Source organism: Pleurodeles waltl, chromosome 12, assembly GCF_031143425.1.
Source record: "Pleurodeles waltl isolate 20211129_DDA chromosome 12, aPleWal1.hap1.20221129, whole genome shotgun sequence".
Lineage (NCBI taxonomy): Eukaryota > Metazoa > Chordata > Amphibia > Caudata > Salamandridae > Pleurodeles > Pleurodeles waltl.
Window position 1 is genome coordinate 116,615,254 of NC_090451.1, and position 17,887 is coordinate 116,633,140.

Below are 17,887 nucleotides of genomic sequence, written 5' to 3' on the forward strand. Positions count from 1 at the left end.
GGGTAGATGTCTTTCCCCACATTACTCCAAATTCCACAAAGGAGCGTAATTGTGTAATCCACGATTCGACCACGACTAGGCAAAGTAATAAACTTGGCTTAAGTTTTAAAACTTTCCCTCTAGCTGCCCGGTGATTCGTCGGGTGCGGGATGATGAAGCCAAATGCTGATTGGGTGAGTGCGCCACTCAGTGTCCTTCTCTGTCGCCTCTTTCTTTCAGACCCCTGGGAGCTCAGTGTTACTTCCTATACAGATCTTTATTTTTAGACCTTTTTTCTTCGAGGCCTGAATTGCTGCAAAAACTGATATTTGACTAGCAGGATCCCTTTCAACATTGAAAGCTACTCCGCGTCAGTACAGGAGCCTCGGCGCTGCAGGTACAGGAGACACAGACATCCATCCCTCTTGGTGACCGGGTCCCGTGAAACCAAACTGTAGCTCATAGTTTTCACATCAGAACCGCGACAAACGTAAAAGCGCAGAAAGGTGAAATAAATAATAACATTGATAACGCGTTCTTCAAAGACATTTAATTTCACCGTTGAAATTAGTTTCAAGCTCCTAACTCATGTACATTTTAAGAAGTGAGAATAAAAATGCTGCCCAACTGCCGTGACATTGCCACCCGCAATGTCGTGACTCGGATTCGAACCGAGGTTGCTGCGGCCACAACACAGAGTACTAACCACTATAGGATCACGGCGAGCTACTTGGACTCTGAAAGGAGGACCCTGGTGTGGCTCTGATAGGCTTCGAAGAGGCCACAATGTCCGTGGAGTGGATAGATTTAACGTTTGTTTAAAACCCATTCTTTTCAAGTTAGATCAGGGTCTTTTCTTTGGGTAGCAGCTCAAAGCAAATATTTACCTCTCTGCTTCCAGTGACAAGACTCCCCATAAACGAAGAAGCCCAGACTGCTTAACAAGATCCACCACTCTGCCCTGCAAGTCTCAAGTGTTCCATGAGTGCTGGTGTCGGGGAAGTGAACACTGCAAAAACTTAATCCACGGCCGACCAAACTCCTCCAGGCCAAGGAGGGGCTCGGAAGAGGCCCCCACATATAGTTGTTTTTTTCTTTTCTGGGTGTCTCTTCAGACACATTCAGCTGCTGATGCTGTCATTATTCTGGGTAGGACTGGGCAGGTCTTTTATTCCCCGGAGTATTTACTAAACCCCCTTGGGCCAGAGCCCTGGGATTCCAGCTTGAGAATCCCAGGACCACGCCTCGTGCCTTTGACAGTCCCCCAGTTCCCAGAGGTGACCTGGAGGGGGCGGGAAAAGCAACTGGGGGTCTTAAGCCACTCAGAGGACCCTGCAGGGCAGTGGTCTAAAAAACGTTTTTATGCAGCGCCGCCCCAGTTGAAAAATAAAAAACATGGGGCCCCCCTCAGAATTTTTCACAATTATTTTATAAAGATGGCAATGTTTAAATATGTCTAGACATATTTAAATATTGCAGTTAAGTACTGTTACCTTTTTAAAAGTGCAATAATATGTTTCTTCTAAAAACAAAACACTGCTATCTGTATAATGCGTCTTTTGGGCAGAGCTTTGCGCCCCCCCCTGGGATCACGTCAGGCCCCCCTAGGGGGGTCCGCCCCCCCAGTTTGAAGACCAGTGCTGTAGGGGAACATGTAAGACTCAGCGAGGCATAAGCAGCACAGGGGAAACGGGTGGTTGCGGAAGTAAGACAGGGAGCACTGATGGGGGGGCAAGAACAGCGCATCTCAGTGGTCATCACTCGTAACGTGGAATCACTTCCCTCCCAGGATCAACACAGAGAAAACACAGGTTCAGCCAGATACCCTACATGGTGAAGCTACCCATGTAGGCAAGCGCGTCAGCTCCCCCGTGGGGTAGTAAGTGCTGTATAAATGATGCAACACATTCTCTGTGCTGTCTTCAGAAATGCTCTCATCTTTAAAGTCACTCATATCGTTTGACAGTTTTGATTTATTTTAAAAGCAGTTTCCCTTCTTTTAGGAACCCAAGGAGCCTCGGATGTCTGTGTTATTTCCTGCCCTTGTGGAGGTCAGTGCGATGTGTGTTTAACAATGTTCACCAGGTGCTCGAAGCCAGAGCCAGTGAGCTACCAGGTCCAGTGTAGGAGCCCTGCTCAGCCTCTCCCTCTGCTCCACCCAAGCTGTCCTCTCTGAAGTGAATATCAATATATGAGGGACAGGGAGGATTAGGATAGGTACAGTGTGCAAACTCCCTAAACAATCGGTATGGAACAAAGTATGCACACTGTTCCTAAGATAAAGGTAGAAAGAAAATACAGGGGCACTTCAAATTTTAGAAGCTAAAACCCTCACACATCCATTGGATGTCATGCTTCATCCTCGGGTCTGTACCTCGTCGGGCTGGCGCTGCAATGCCCAACGGGCCCCTGTATGGGGGCTCTATGCCAGAGATCTTTTGAGAGTGCGTGCCACAAAGATAAGTAGGAACAAATTCAGAACTACTGTGAAGGACAGAAAGCTAGAAATGTTAAAATTGGCTCGGAAACCCCCCTGCAACCAATTTATTGTGAATGATGAGTCGCGGTCAAGTTTAAAAACAAGGGGAGCATAAGGAAAATAATGTTCCTCTACTCTAACCAATCACACATAGGGCAAAGGACATTGACTCTAGCCCTAACTATTAGGTTGACATGTTTCACGCCTCAGGCGTCCCTAAGGATCGGATGGTGTTTCCTCAGGACCAAGAGACAAAAATCTAAGCTACTCAAAAAACAAAAAATAAACGTGTGCAAAACGAAAAACTTACATGAACAGTTACGCAAAAAAAAAAAATCGGCGTAGACCTGAAAAAGAAAAAGAAACAGACCACAGCAAACTACATGAAAAAAATGTAAATTACACCGTAAGTGATGGCATGTTAACATGCTGAAAGTGGCGAATACATACGATGTTAAATACAACCATCAAAAGTCCCCTTAAGATAGTTAGAAATGTTAAGCACATGATCCGGAGCTTACCCTCCTATATTAAGGCAAGGGCGTCATGGGTAATTGCTGAAGTGAAGACAATGGGCCAAAGTGATTACAACTGCACAAGGCCTTAAATTAGCCAGTGAATACTTTCACCCATTGTGTTCTGTGCAGTTTGTAGTTATACATCCAGCGCTAGAAGACCTGGTGAAATTTGTGTGTTGAGCGTTATATGCAAATAAGTGTATGGTGATAAGGAGGCAGATGTCTGATAGAAAAACGTGGCAAGGACCTGCAGGGATTGTCATTCTCAGCAGTCCATCCATAGCCAGCGTGCTGCTGGTACACACCTCCTTTAAACATAGCTGCCAAGCTTCCGGAGGCCTTAGATCTGACATTTCTATGGTTTCAGTTTGCATGTTAATGAAGTTCTGTTGTCAAATGTGTGACACTTTGAGTGACACTTTCTCACAATAAATCAAACCCACAAGCAGTACTTGAGTGCCACTTTGTGAGTTGTATATTACTGCATCCGGACATGCACCCAATGACCATATGCCGTAGCATCATCCAGAAGTAATGGTGTTACTGATGCTTGTTGGGAGTAGGAGACCCCTGAGTAATAAAAATGACACTGTTGTGAGTAAATAGAACTGAGATGCTTCAATTCTGAGAAAATGAGACCGTGTGGTCATCATTCCCAGGTGTGTGGAAGAGGTAGTTGCCTTCAAAGTGACTCACTCACTTTACTCCCCTGCATTACCCAGCATGTAGGCCTAGGGCCCCTAGAGGAGCTATAATTATGTGTCCATTGACATTGTAGCACCGTGATGCGGACACGGGAACTAACATGTAGCATTCAGGTATAGCTCCTGGTTATGAAACCTCAGCTGTGAGATACATAGGCGCTGCAGCGGACTCGTCAGTCAGTAGTTTCTCAGACTATACACACACTCTGCTCTCTTTTATTGCTTCCGTTTGCATGTCTATTAACACACGTGTGTCATGCTTCTTGTCCCCTTCGATTGATTGTTCTGCGTTGTCCGCTGCTACACCCCCCAACCCTCCCACCCCCCATTTGTTACTCACCTGTTTTTCTCCATGGTACACACGTTGCAGAGCACCTATTTTCTTGGTGTTTTACCATGGTTTTTTTTCTCCATTCTTTTTTTGTCATCTATGTTGCTGCCTGTCGCGCGGGACAATGAAAGGCCAGGAACCGCTGTTGTAGGTTTTTCTTTAAAAAAATAAAACTATTTATTCCTGGAAAAAGAAATGAAAGGAGCCCACAACCAAGGCTTCTCGCACCTCGGCCAACCTTGGAGAACTGACTCACCCGAGGCACAGGCAGCGCCAGCAGAACTCGGTACAACTCAAGTAATAACACGAGTGTGCAAAGCACCAGAGAATAACACAAGCAAAGACATTATAACAAGAATACAGCGCGCCACGCGAGGCTGCCAGCAACAATAAACAGATAATACAGATACAACAGCTCCCCCTTTTAAAGAAAAACAAAGCATAGTAGAGGGGAAGAGAATAAAAATAAATACAGGCACCAATAGACTTAAAATCCTTAGATTTGGCAGGCAGACCTGCATTACCAGCCACCCTCCCAGAAGGAGATGGCTGATTGAGTTGGTGACATTCATTCTCTGTACACACCACATTGTCTGGAGGATTGTTGAGGATAATATCACACAGAATAGGATCATCATGAGATTCACACTGCACAAAAACAGCATTACTTTGCAGAGCAACAACACTGTGAGCTAGAATCATAAATTCTACCCACAAAACTGTTACTGTGCTCCTCCTTCAAACCCCTCACATATTTGATTATTCTCTCCTGATCAACTGTGACCTTGAAAACATCTCTCTCGCTCCACCATCCTTTCTTCTGCAGCAGAACAGAACCTTTCGAAGCTTTCCCCTCACCCACTGGAGCAGAACATTTGGAGTCCCCTTTTTCTCTTCATGGGCACCCTCCCCAGAACCCAATCACCTCTAGACAAATCCACACTTCTCACTTTATGTTTCTCATCGAAAAATTCCTCAGTTTGAATTTGTTTGGCAGCTACTGTAGCTGGAACAGAAGATAAATATACAGACTTGCCTTTCCTCACCTCTCTAATGCAGTCAGGCCAAATGGAACATCTGTGACATCTTTTGCATAATAACACAAATGGGCAAACACCAGTGGCGCTATGAGGTGTTACTAAATATGACCAAACCTTCTTTTTTCAGAAACCTTTTCACATCTTGGTTCATAATCAATGCTGTTTGCACACCTTCCATCATAAATGTGTTCAAGTCCTCCACAAGAATGTTAGATGAAGGAGAATAAAGTGCCACTTTGATGTGTGTGATTTGAAACTCAGTTACAAAATTCCTCACACACCAGGACGGGAAATGAGTACCAGTGTCTGTCACAATTTCCTTTGGAGCCTCTTCAATAGCAAGAATATCTCACAAGAACTTGATGATGGAATCAGTATTAGGAATAGCTGTGAAATAAAAATAGACCCATTTAGAAAAATAGTCCACACGTGCCATCATGTATTGTAACATTGCTAGTAACTTCATTGGTCCAGCAAGATTTAAAGCTACATTCTGCAAAGTTTCTTCAGGATATGGCACAGTGTGAAGAGGTGATTCATGCAATTTCCAGTGTTTATCCAACACCAGACACATAGCACAGTTGTTCGCATATTTGGTGACTTGGAACTCCATGGCTGGCCAACAATAAAATTGTTTAAGAGCTTTACACATACTGCTGATGCCCAAGTGACCCCTATGTGCCCCTTCAATGAGAACCTCTCTCAATGATGCAGGTGGTACACAGACATCAACATGCAACAACATGCCATCGACTAAGGAAAGGTCCTCTCATACTTGGGCATAAGGCCTTAAAGCGGGCTCAACATTTCTTTCCTTCGGCCAACCATTTTGTATGTACAAACACACAGTTCACAGTATAGGATCTTTACTTGCAGTTTCCAATCATTGCATGTAATGATCCTAGAATCACACAAAATATTATGCACTAATACAATCACACACTCGTCCTCAGCAGTACTGTTTACAAACCCATCAGACACAGGAAATCTAGATAAACACTCTACCCATACGTTTCTTTCCGTCAAGAATATATTTTAAAGTAAAGACAAACTCTTGCAGCTTGGAAAGTAGCCTAACAAGTCATGCAGAAGCTTTTCCCGAACCATTAACATTGAGTAAATTAAAAAAAGGAGTGTTGTCTCTATGCTTATTAAAATGAGCACCCCAAATGTAACATTTAAACCTTTCAACAGCCCATGGGGAAGTCAATGCATCACGGTCAATTGTGCTATCATTTGTTTCAGCAGAGGTAAGGGTGCATGAGGTAAAGGCAATAGTGTATTACTTATCCTCGGCAAATTGGGATAACACAGCTCCAATACCAATCTGGCTGGCGTCCACAGTTATCACACGTATTCTTCCAGCCACAAAGAGAGATAGCACAGGAACTGAGATAACCAGTTTCGTTACACTTTGAAACACCTGCTGAAACTCATCCAACCAAATGTATTTAAGACATTTCTTGAGAAGATTTCCTAATGGTTTTTATCACAAATGCATAACCTTTATCAAAGCATGAGTAGTACTCACTCAAACCCAGGAAGGACTGAAGCCTGTATTTGTCCCTGGTTGATGGAGCTTCTTTAATAGCTTTTATAAGTGAAAAAGTTGAAGAAATTCCTTTGGGACCAATGGAATTCCCCAGATAGTCAAAAATTCTGTGCAAGTAAGTTGCACTTGTCAATGCACGAAGTGATGTCAAATTCCTTAAACTTCGTAAAAACTGTGCACAAAATTTGATTGTGCTCAGCCAGTGTCGTTACAAAGATGAGAAAATCACCCTGGAAGGCCTGCACACCTACAACGTCCCCCAAGATGGTGTCAATCAATCCTTAAATGATGCTGGCTGTTGAATCGAACTCAAAAGGTAATATTGTAAATTTATACACACCAAAAGGGGTTACAAGAGTTGTGAGCTCTTTTGACAGATCATCCGAGGGAATCTGATGATACGTAGATTTGAGATCTAAAAATTAAAAGAACTTTGCCTCACCAATGTTCGCTAACAAATCCTGAATTTTAGACATGGGTGCCATTCTACCACAATATTTTTGTTCTGACTGTGCATATCAGCACAAATTCTGATATCACCATCCCTCTTGCGTACTATTGACTAATTGACTCACCCACTCAGATAGCATGTTTGATATTGCCATCTTTAATCATCTTTTCAAGAGGTACTTTCAACTCCCTTCTTACACTCAACGGTACTGACAGCACCTTGTGAGCGATTGGCAGAGCATTTTTTTAACTTAACGGAATGCACATAGTTCTTTACCCAAACAAAAGCATTCTTGAAAATCTATGGGAAATATTTGACAATTTCTTCTGATGATTGCTAAATAAAAACTTGAACAAAAGACACAGGCACATTCAAAATTCACCCAGGTGTATCAGCCACAGGCACTAACATAAGACCGAACTTGGATAGATCTGGCTATTCCACAATGTTCTGCCCTTGATTGCACATAGACCTTGGTGAACACCTTCCTTCCGAGACACATGACAAAGTCCTCAAATTACCCTACCATATCGATGTCCTGATCTACATATCCTTTTGGGTGAACGTCAGGTTTATTTAAAACTACAGATGCTCTCCAGTGTGCATTAAACAGCACATCCGAAATAATGTTTTTTTGGGGGTCCCAGAGTTGCACATCATGTCAGTTGTAAGCATGTGCCCTAAAGTTACTTGGAACATATGGTCCTTAACCTTCTCTGATACCAGCAAACTAACTTCAACATTCAATACCAAGTTACTATAATAAAAATGTATTTCCCCATCCAAAACCTCAACACTGCTCACATTTGTTGCAGTTAAACAGTTTGCTCTCATTGCATTTTCCCAATTTTGCATACTATGTGAAAATGCCCTTGTTTTTAGGCGGAATGTAAACGTACGACCTCTTGTATAGTTTTAAGTATACCTCTTCTGTAAGCTTCCAGCTATTTCATTTGTTAGTTTCAGTGTCATTTAAAAATCCTTCCTTGCTAGTCCTCAGTCATGCCTCTTTGTCCCTCCTTCTGTGTGGGAGCAGGGACCAACTACGGTATATTTATGCTTGGCCCTGTTTATCTGGTCTGCAGGGTGCATTTTTTTAACTTTGTTTTCTGCTCCTGTCCAGGGAAGCTTCCCTTTTCATATGCTGAGCATTCTTGCTCTGAGATTAGCTGTAAACAAGGCTTAAATAAGGCTGATGTCTTGGTCACTTTTGGTCTTTGTGGGCTCTCTGCACCCTCTCTCAGCTGCCTGGCTCCCGCCCTTCCTTGGCCTGGATTTTCCTTACCAAGTGTGCCTGCCTGTGGTCCCTGGTGTTGAGAGCAAGGGCAGGGAATCACTTGTAATAGCTTACAGCCTAGGCACCCAGCTCTACCAGGGCTCCGCTATTCTCAGATATAGCGTTCACTTCTGCTCCATACTGAGATCCCACTTGCAGTTCAGTCAGTGCACCTCAGTTCACACACTGCAAGCCCTCAGCTCTGCCAGTACCTGAACCCCACACATGCTGTCTGCCAGAGCATCTCAGTTTTTGCAGTCAGTACACACTGCTGTTACAGTAATGGCAACTTGCGTGCAGCTCCAGCACTGCACCTCAGTTCACACACTCTAAGCCCTCAGCCCTGCCAGTGCCTGGAGCCCCATACATCGTTTCCAACAGAGCACCTCAGTTCTTGTGTGGCTGCTACAATTTTAGCATAATTATAGATTTGTTGCATTTTCCACTTAATCATTCGTCTGGTGCACAGTCTATAGATCTTACTAAAAAAAAATCTTTCTCGCTTAAACAGTTCAAAAGTTACTACAAATGCAGCGACATGTGTTGCAGCGCAGTGGAAGGCCCTTTGCAAAACTGCTCTGATCACCTTTCTGTTACTTATTGCTGTATTTGGGTGTTAAAATGGGCCTATTGAGGTGCAGCCACTGAACAGACAGTATTACTACGCAATACTATTATAAAACATGCCGCATTATGCTGCATAATTTGCCTTTTCTTGTTGCATAATTTATTGAACCCTGTCGCATAATTTGGCCCTCTCCTGCTGCATAACTCAGTGGCCAGGCATACGATACAGATACAACACTGCCTAGCAAGGAACAGTAATTAAATTGGTCTACTTGCAGAGAGTGTAGATTGCAGAGAGTGTAGATCAAACAAAAATGAAAACAAACAAAAAGTAAACGAAACGTGATGGTGATGTGGAGGTATGAAACTCATGACCTCGAACTTATCAGCCCTGCCTGCCACCCAACTGAGCTAACGTGCACCTCCTGGCTAGAACACTTTTTCTGATTCTTTTCACCAGTTATCTACCTGTTTTGGCTGGAAGCAGGAAGGGTAGTCGCAAGCTGCAGGCACAGTCATTTGAAATAAGACATTTTAGAGGGAGGGCATAAAGAGGTATTTCCACCACTGTGGGGATCAAACTATGGCGTCATAAACACCAGACCCATATCACTGGTATCCGTCATACTCCCAGCCCAGTAGTAGTACAACAAATCCACAGATGAAACGGGAAGAGGGACAGACGAGGTGGCCGAGTGGTGAAGGCAATGGACTGCTAATCCAGCGTGCTCGAATCCCATCTTCCTTATCTTTTGCTTTAGTTTACTTTAAATATTTATGAATAACAACTTTCCATGTGCCTGAAAAAAGACCAAAAGTCATTCTTTTCACTCCTCAAAGCCAACAATCAAGGCTTCTCTAATCTAACCCTCAGCCCCTCTTTAAAGTGGTGCAAACACCTCCTTGCTCTATGCTGTGATTCTGGCCTAATCACTCAAACTGTGCCTAAAACAACAACAGTAAAACCCTGTAGTGTCATCTGATGCTCCTGTAAAAAGAACCGATGTCCTTGGACTGAGTTTGCGCTGGACATGATCTTGCAGTTTTAGTTCGAGCTATGTATAAAAAACTGCACATAGCGCGAACCGTGGCCGAAGGTATGGCAGCGTTTTACATGAGCACCAGTTCCATTACAATAGGAAGGTTAATTTTAGCAACAGGGAAATCACGTGATTTTCTCGGACTCACAGTATGGTGAGTCCAGGCCGAGACACCAACCTGCTTTCGCTTCCTGTAGAAAATCAATCCATTCACCGCACTAAAGTGCTCCATTCCCTGTTGTACCGAGGATCAGCTTTATTACCACTCATATATTTTACTGATTTTCTACTTGTTCATCTTATTCTTAGTGTGCTGTGTGCACTCACGAGTCCTTCTAACCAGTGGCAATTCCATAAATGGCCTGGAGATGTCGCTATCTACACCCAGTATCCAATCTCCTAAACGCCCCCGCCCTGGTGCGGCAGGTGAAGTGCACACCACATGCAGCTCGAAGAAACAGCAGCAGAGAAACATACAGTTACAGGCTAGCTGAATTTACTGGGTGGTGTCACCATAAGATTCGTGATGCAAACCGGAGCTGTGACCCTGCGTCAAAAGTCTGAGACTTCTTCCTTTGCATTAGATGTGATCACATGAAATCTTACTGTAAGCAGGGGAGTCTTGGAATACATTTGTATCTGAAACTGGGGAATCAGAGATCCCTGGGTGGGCTCAAACCACCAACCTTTTGGTTAACAACCAAACGATCTAACCGATTGCGCCACAGAGACCATGTACAGCACGTTGCCTGGTCATATTACATGTAGGGCACAAAAGTGTGAAATGACGCGACAGCGCACTCAGCCTTGCAGTGGTTATCTAAGCTACACCACAAATGCTATCTAGATCGCCTACTCTTCAACTTCAGCTCTGGAGTTCTTCACAAGGGGAATGTCAAAGTGTTTTTCAGTGGGTGCTGGGGAGCGTTTTGGATTTCACTGACTTATTGTTAAACTAGGTTCTTTGCCAGTGACACAGGGTTGGCACCATTTGGTGCTTTGTCATTGCAGGTTTCAATTCCAGGGGTAGTTGGACTTCATTGAATTTTATGAAGGTGGCTCAACCTCTCCCAGGTGGGCTCTACTGAATGTCAGATGCTGAGAGCTTAGGCAAAAGCCTGCCTCTTTTATCTCAGAGATATCATGCAGTCTTCGCACAATCATTACAAATGGCCGCAGTGATGAGCTTGGAGTGAAGGCAGCTTGTTGGTGGTCCCTTGACTAGTCCTTGGGCGAGGAAGACTGATTATACAGGACAAGTCGGAAAGGGACTGATGGAGGACACTCCTGCCTTCTAACCGTAAATCTAGCAAGTGGTGAGGTCAAGGGGAGGTTTGATTTCCTTAAGCACCGGGGCTCCTCTACATTCCAGGAGAAGTTTATCCGTGCAAGGTTTATTGTTTACCAATCTAGACTAGTGTATAGTTAGTTGGTTTTTATGAGACCAAGGCATCAGAAGGTGTACAGACTGCACAGAAGTGCCAGAGCATAGATGGCAGCACCAACCTTGGACAGGTTGGGGTCCGCATTCCGACTAGTTTCTTAGCCAGTGGATTCAATTCTAGGGGTGTGTGAAGCTCGTTTACATGTCTTTAACACAAATAATGCGAAAATTAGGAAGTATGGAAAATTATGGGCAATAAAAAGCTGCATTTGTAGCAATATATAAGTGCATGATGCATCCTAGCTTGCTTTTGGATACAAGTATACATCTCACTCTATACAATAGTGTAAAAAAACTCAAGAGCAGCAAACAGCAGTCACTTACATTCTGTTCTTTTAGTTTGTTCCCTTGCTCTAGTGATAGAGTTATTAACCGAACAGGCTGGACATTACACACAGTGGCCTGATGGCATAGGTTCAGACATTTCATGAAGTAAGCATAACGTGAAATGGTGGAAATGATGTGAGATCATGCTGCTGTAATAGGAACTTTCCACAAGGCACTTCAAGTCACTGCTAAATATATTGAGGATGGTGACGTTTTGGTGGGTTTGATGCAACTAGGAGAGAGACAGTTAATTGGAGGTGTGAAAGTCCAGAACCTGAAGAAATTAAAATCCAAGCCTGTGTCCAGCAGCATGGATGATGCTGACGTGTCATTTGAGCAAATCCAAGGTTATCCATGGTATCTATTTCTTGGGCATATATGGTGCAGGATCGATTTTCTCAGATGTGCAGGTGGCTCAGGAAGGATAAACAGTTAGAGATGGGCACTAAGCGTTGCCGCAAGCCCATAAGATTGTCAAGAAGTGATGAGTCCACCTTTTTGGTAGAACAAACGAGAGTGTATGCCCGCTGAATTTACATTTCTCAACGGTTCTCGTCGTTCTGGCTCTCGCAGGAAACTATCTTTCTTTTTCCTGTCTCTGGATCAAAACGAAGCTTTAAATGAATGAAGCTTTTGTTTTGTAAACAGAATTTATTGAAAAAAAATGCTGAATAAAATAAGTCTTAGTCATGCATACAGAAATGGGAAGGTTAGCACCAGCAGGTCTATGTTACATAGCATGAAGTACAACAGCCAGTTATGCCACAATTCCACATCAATTCCCGCTTGCTATTGTGCATACAGTCAATATTGCTATCCCTTCCATTGGTGTTTATTCTGAAACAACCTCTCCCCTCCCCACAGTGTTAGTAGATATGTACATGTAGTATGGGGTAGAGATCTTAATATGGCTAATCATGATCACTGTGCCCTTCTAATTTAAGAGACGTGAAACTTGACTTATGTGTAACTACTGCCACCTTCAAACCTGCCTCTTGTAGGTGTGATATGTGGTGTCCACGCGTCTGAGGTCGCACGAGCCGTGTAAGGTATCCTAGTCTTGTGTCTCAGGGTTCCGCTCTGTTTGTTCTGACTGCAATTCTGGAGCTGTGTGGATGTCAGCCATTAGATGTGTCGATCTGTGCGACTACCCTCCGGCTAGAGGCTAGCTGTTCCCTTTGCAGCGCTATAGTGATCTGTTCCCAGGCCTCCTTCAACTCGGGGAATTCCCTTCCCTTTTTCAGTTCGTTATGCAGTGCCGATCCTTCACTATCAGCCCATTTCTTGAGTTCCCTTCTCTAGTCCCGGAGGTTGGGGCCTCCCGGGCTTTTCCAATTCCTCGTCAGCTCTCTCTTAGCTATAATAAATGTTAAAGAAGATTCCCGCCAATAAAGTTATGGGGGGGAACGGCCAGGCCCTCATTTTTCTCCCCAGTGCCACCATCCGCCATCCAGCGCACCAGCCATTGCAGCTGTGCGGCAAGGTAATAGGCGTCAAAGTCAGTTACCGCCAGCCCCCCCCCCCCCTCCATCCGAGGTCTCTTCAAGGTAGTCAGCGGAACCCTGCGTCTACCCCCTCCTCATATGGACGCGGTGATCGCTGTATCCAGTTCTCTGAACAGTGCGTGCGGCACCCAAAGCAGCAGCGCCACAAAATAGTACAACAGCCGGGGCAGCGCCACCATTTTGAGAAGCTCAACCCGTCCAGCTACTGAGAGCGGAAGCGAGCCCCAGAATCCAAAGCTTGACCTCAGAGTCCTGACTGCCCTTCCGATGTTAACGTCCAGAATATCTGAATGAGAGTGGTACACTTGCACACCTAGATACGAAATGCAACAGGGCTCCCATGTCACTCCACCCAGCTCCGTCGGCGGTTCACATCCCGCCATCAATGGAAACAAGAATGATTTTTCCAACTGACCCCCAATCCCGGCAGCTGACCGAACATCGCCACCAAGGCCTGTGCCCCCTCCCTCTCCGGGCCAGTGTCCCGTAAGAATAGGAGTACATCGTCTGCGTATAGTGCAATCGCATGGTGCCGGTCGCCTCGTGTCAAACCCCGATACCAGGTGGCAGCCCTAGCCTGGGCTGCCAAGGGTTCCATTGCCAAGGTAAACAGCAGTGGTGACAGGGGGCAACCCTGTCTGGTGCTACTGCCAACCGAGTATTGCTCTGAGACGCCTGCTCCAATCCTAACCCTTGCTTTGGGGGCTGTATAGAGCAGCATTGTCCATTTGATAAAACTCTCCCCAAAACCCATATGTGTGAGGACCGCATACAGTTAATTCCACTCAAAGCTGTCAAATGCCTTCTCTATGTCTATTGGAAGGACTTCAGACCCAGGTTCCGAAGAGGCCACAGTATCCTTAAGGTAAAGCAGCCGACGTATATTCTGGGCAGTGCTCCTAGTAGGAATGAATCCCGCCTGAGCTGGGTGTACTAACTTTGTCATATAGGGCAGCAATCTCATCGCTAGCACTCGGCTCAGTATTTTATAGTCCGAGTTAAGCATAGAGAGGGGCTTGCAAGCCCTGCTATCATCAGCTGGTTTGCCCGGTTTGAGCAGCGGCACTATTAGAGCCTCTCTCTTCGAGCCCGGGAGGTGTTCCGCTATGCGTGCCTTATTATACAATTGCATTAGCTTGGAGTCAAGCACCCGTGCATAAGTGCCATAGAGCTCGATGGGTAGGCCATCCGTGCCTGGGCTTTTCCCACAAGCCAGCCCTGCAATGGCAGACCCAATCTCTGACAACTCGATGTTCCCTCCCAGAGTGCTGAGCACTTCATCAGTTAGCATATGGGGCGGCAGTTCCAACAGGAGATCTTGTAGCTCAGACCTCGTCCCGCAGGATGAGCTGGTGTGGAGGGTGGCATAATATTTGCAAAAGTAAGAGTTTAGATCGGTTTGGTGGTAAAGCTTATTCCCCGAAGGGGTAGTGATCTCCAAGATGGGAGTTCCTCGTTTAGCGGGATTGGCCAACCATGCCAATAGCGCCCCTGATTTATCTCTTTCGGAATGAGACCTCGCCACATATTGTTCATAGTCGAAGCACCTTAGTGTCTCAGTGTGATCGGCAACTCTGTCCCTGGCCTTCCGCTCCTCTCCCTGCAGCTCCAGGTGGTCCGGAGACAGTTTCTCCAGCGACCTAACTTCCCTCTCTCCTACAACAATGTCCCGCAATAAGGACCCTCTGATCCCCGTGGAAGTTGCTATGCAGCGGCCGTGCACTACCTACCACTTTGAATGCTTCCCATAGTGTGTGTGGTGAAGGGGCAGTGGGTTCGGTGTCTTCAAAGTAGTGAGTGATGTGCTCCTGAATCTGTTTTCGGAATGCAGGGCCCTCTAGTGAACCCAGTTTGAGTCGCCAAGTGGGTATTCGTGTAATGACTTGTGTCCATGATAAGTGCAACAGGATCGGATTGTGATCAGAAATAGTTTTCCCCAAGTACTCCGCCGCCGCGACTGCACATGCACCTCCGGGGTACAAAGAAAGGTATTGAGCCGCACATGCAGGTCATGGGCTGCAGAATATTGAGAATATTCTCTGGCCATTGGATAAAGAGTTCTCCAAGTATCTAGCCATTGCCACTCTGTCTGCCACTCTGAGACATTTTTAGCTAGGCGTTCACAGTGGAGTCCCGCAGTGGTGGGTGGGACTTATCTATACCAGGGTTGTGCTCGCAGTTGAAATCTACCCCAAATATACCGTGTGTAGCATGTGAGGTGCTAAAGTATTTGATAGTTGACAGAGGAACGCACCTTGCTCTATGTTAGGAGCATACACATTTATCAGCGTTATATCTCGTCCTCCCAAGCGGCCGGAGGCCACGACAAAGTGCCCACTGGGGTCTGTCAGTGTAATAGTAACCTGGAATGGGACTCCCGCCTTAACCCATATCAAGGCACCTCTTGCGTATGCTGAGTAAGTTGTGTAAAATAATTGGCCCCTCCATCTCCTCTGTAGTGCTGCGCCCTCCGCCGCCGTCAGGTGAGTATCCTGCAACATTGCTACATGTACCCCTCTTCTACACAGTTGGGAATATACCTTGTACCGTTTAGTCATATTGTGCATTCCCCTTATATTCCAAGAAATCACTTTGTACCCCTGCGGATCACCCATTAGGAATATCCACCAGCCGCTCCTCTCCGCACAGCTGCCATCCGATGACCCAGACCGTAACACCCTCCGGACACAGATCTTTTACAGGAAAGCCATTTAACAGTTCCCTCTTTAAACAACGAGAACTCCCTCAACTCCCCTTCCCCAGGACAGGAGACTGAACGATCCCCCATCTAAACTTTTACAAACTTAAGTTAATTCTAGGTGAGCGGGCATAAAGAGACGCTCAAGCCAGATAAGGTGCAGAGCTCACGGCCCGGGGTTAACTTTCCTATCTTGCTGTGGGCCTCATAACTTGCGTATCCTAGATGCCTTGAGTCTGGTAAAAGTTCCGATACTGGGGCAGCCCATCAGATGATGCTCTCCAACGTCCCTGGCGTCACCACCAGCAGTTCCAGGCTCGTAGTCACCGAACTTGCACACTCCACCTCTGAGTCCGACCCTCCGTCTCCCTTGTCGTGCCCGCCGAGCATGGGCTGCTGTTTCTCTGACTGAAGGAGGCCACTGCGGCTCGTTGCCTTTCTGCATGTGCCTCCTCTGATGTGGGCGCTGCGCTCTTCCACCTAGATCCCTTCGTGCCCCGGCATCTGCTGCGGGGTCTGGTGTCTCGGGGTGTCCCCGTCACCGCTGGGCCTCCCCGTTCCTCCAGCCAGTCTCTCGCCTCCTGAGGTGTCTGAAAGAATTGTGCTCCCCGACCATCTGCCACTCTCAGTGTGGAAGGGAATAGCATAGCGTATAGTATGTTTAATTGCCGTAGGTGTTTCTTGATTTCTAAGTACATTGTTCTCTGTCTCTGCACCTCTTGTGAGAAATTGGGGAAGATACGATCAAAGTGTTTTCTATCCTTATTTCTCCAGCCTTTCTGGCCTGTGCGAGGATATGGTCCCGATCTCTGTAATGCAGTAGGCGGGCTATCACCGGTCGTGGCATGGCTCCCGGAGGGGGGGGGCGCGTGAGTACCCTAGGCGCCCTCTCAAGGGCAATGAAGCGTGAGAGACCCTCCGGTGCAACGCTCTCCGAGATCCATCACTCCAGGTATTCAGGTAGGTTGTGGTGCTCGATTTGTTCGGGAATACCTATTATTCCATATTGTTCCTTCTGGATCTGTTTTTCAGCATCTTCAGCGCGGGCCATTAAAATCTCTGTTTTCTTTTCCAATTTAGTTATCCATTCCTCGGATACTGTCAGCCCAGGGTTAAGGGCTTCCGGAGTTCGCTCCGTCGTCGTCACCCGCTCCGCAAGGCGACATTGATCCTCTCGGCGCAGCCCCAAGTCTACCGCCAGCGAGTCAATCTTTGTTTCAAGACTTTCCCTGGAGAACGTAATTGCCTGCATTATGTCTCCCAGCGAGGTTCCTTCAGACTAGTTCTCAAGCCCCGTTCGTGTTGCCTTGGTAGGGGGGACGTGGGGCAGCCCCACTGCGCACCGGCGTCACCCATTGTGTCCTTTTTCTTCCACTGTTTGCCCATCCTGTGGGAAAGGGGGTCATCAGCCCCGGCTCAGCGCAGCTGACCACCCCAGCCGATATCCACTAGGTATAGCTCACCTCCTTAGGCTGTTGTCCGGCGTCGCAGTCTGAGGCTCAAAGCCCAGTCAGGTGTCTTCCAGCTGTTATCTCTCCCGGCTCCGCACGGCCCGAGGCAGCAGGAGGGAGCCCAGAGCAATCCAAACCACGGGGCCCCCTCTCCATTAGCAATGGAGGGGAGGTATGTCTTGCAGGGATGTACGCCCGTCCGGGCAACGCAGTGCGCTCCTCCCGGAACCCGATGTCCCTCTCGCCACGAGCATTAACGAATGAAGCTCTGTAGTAGTTTTTCCAGGTGTGCTGAGCCCTAATCATCTCCATACACTAATAGCTGACTGGTTAAATGGCCAGTACCATTACTATTGCAAGCTATTGCCTAGATCCAAGGATAGGACACAGCACCTTAGCCAACACTGCTAACACTCAGAGGCAACAATAATGTCAGATAATAACAAAGAAGAAATCAAAATGATGACTCGAATGGTTGAATTGATGTCAGCCTCTAGTAATTGCCTCGAGTCTCTCCAGTTTAAT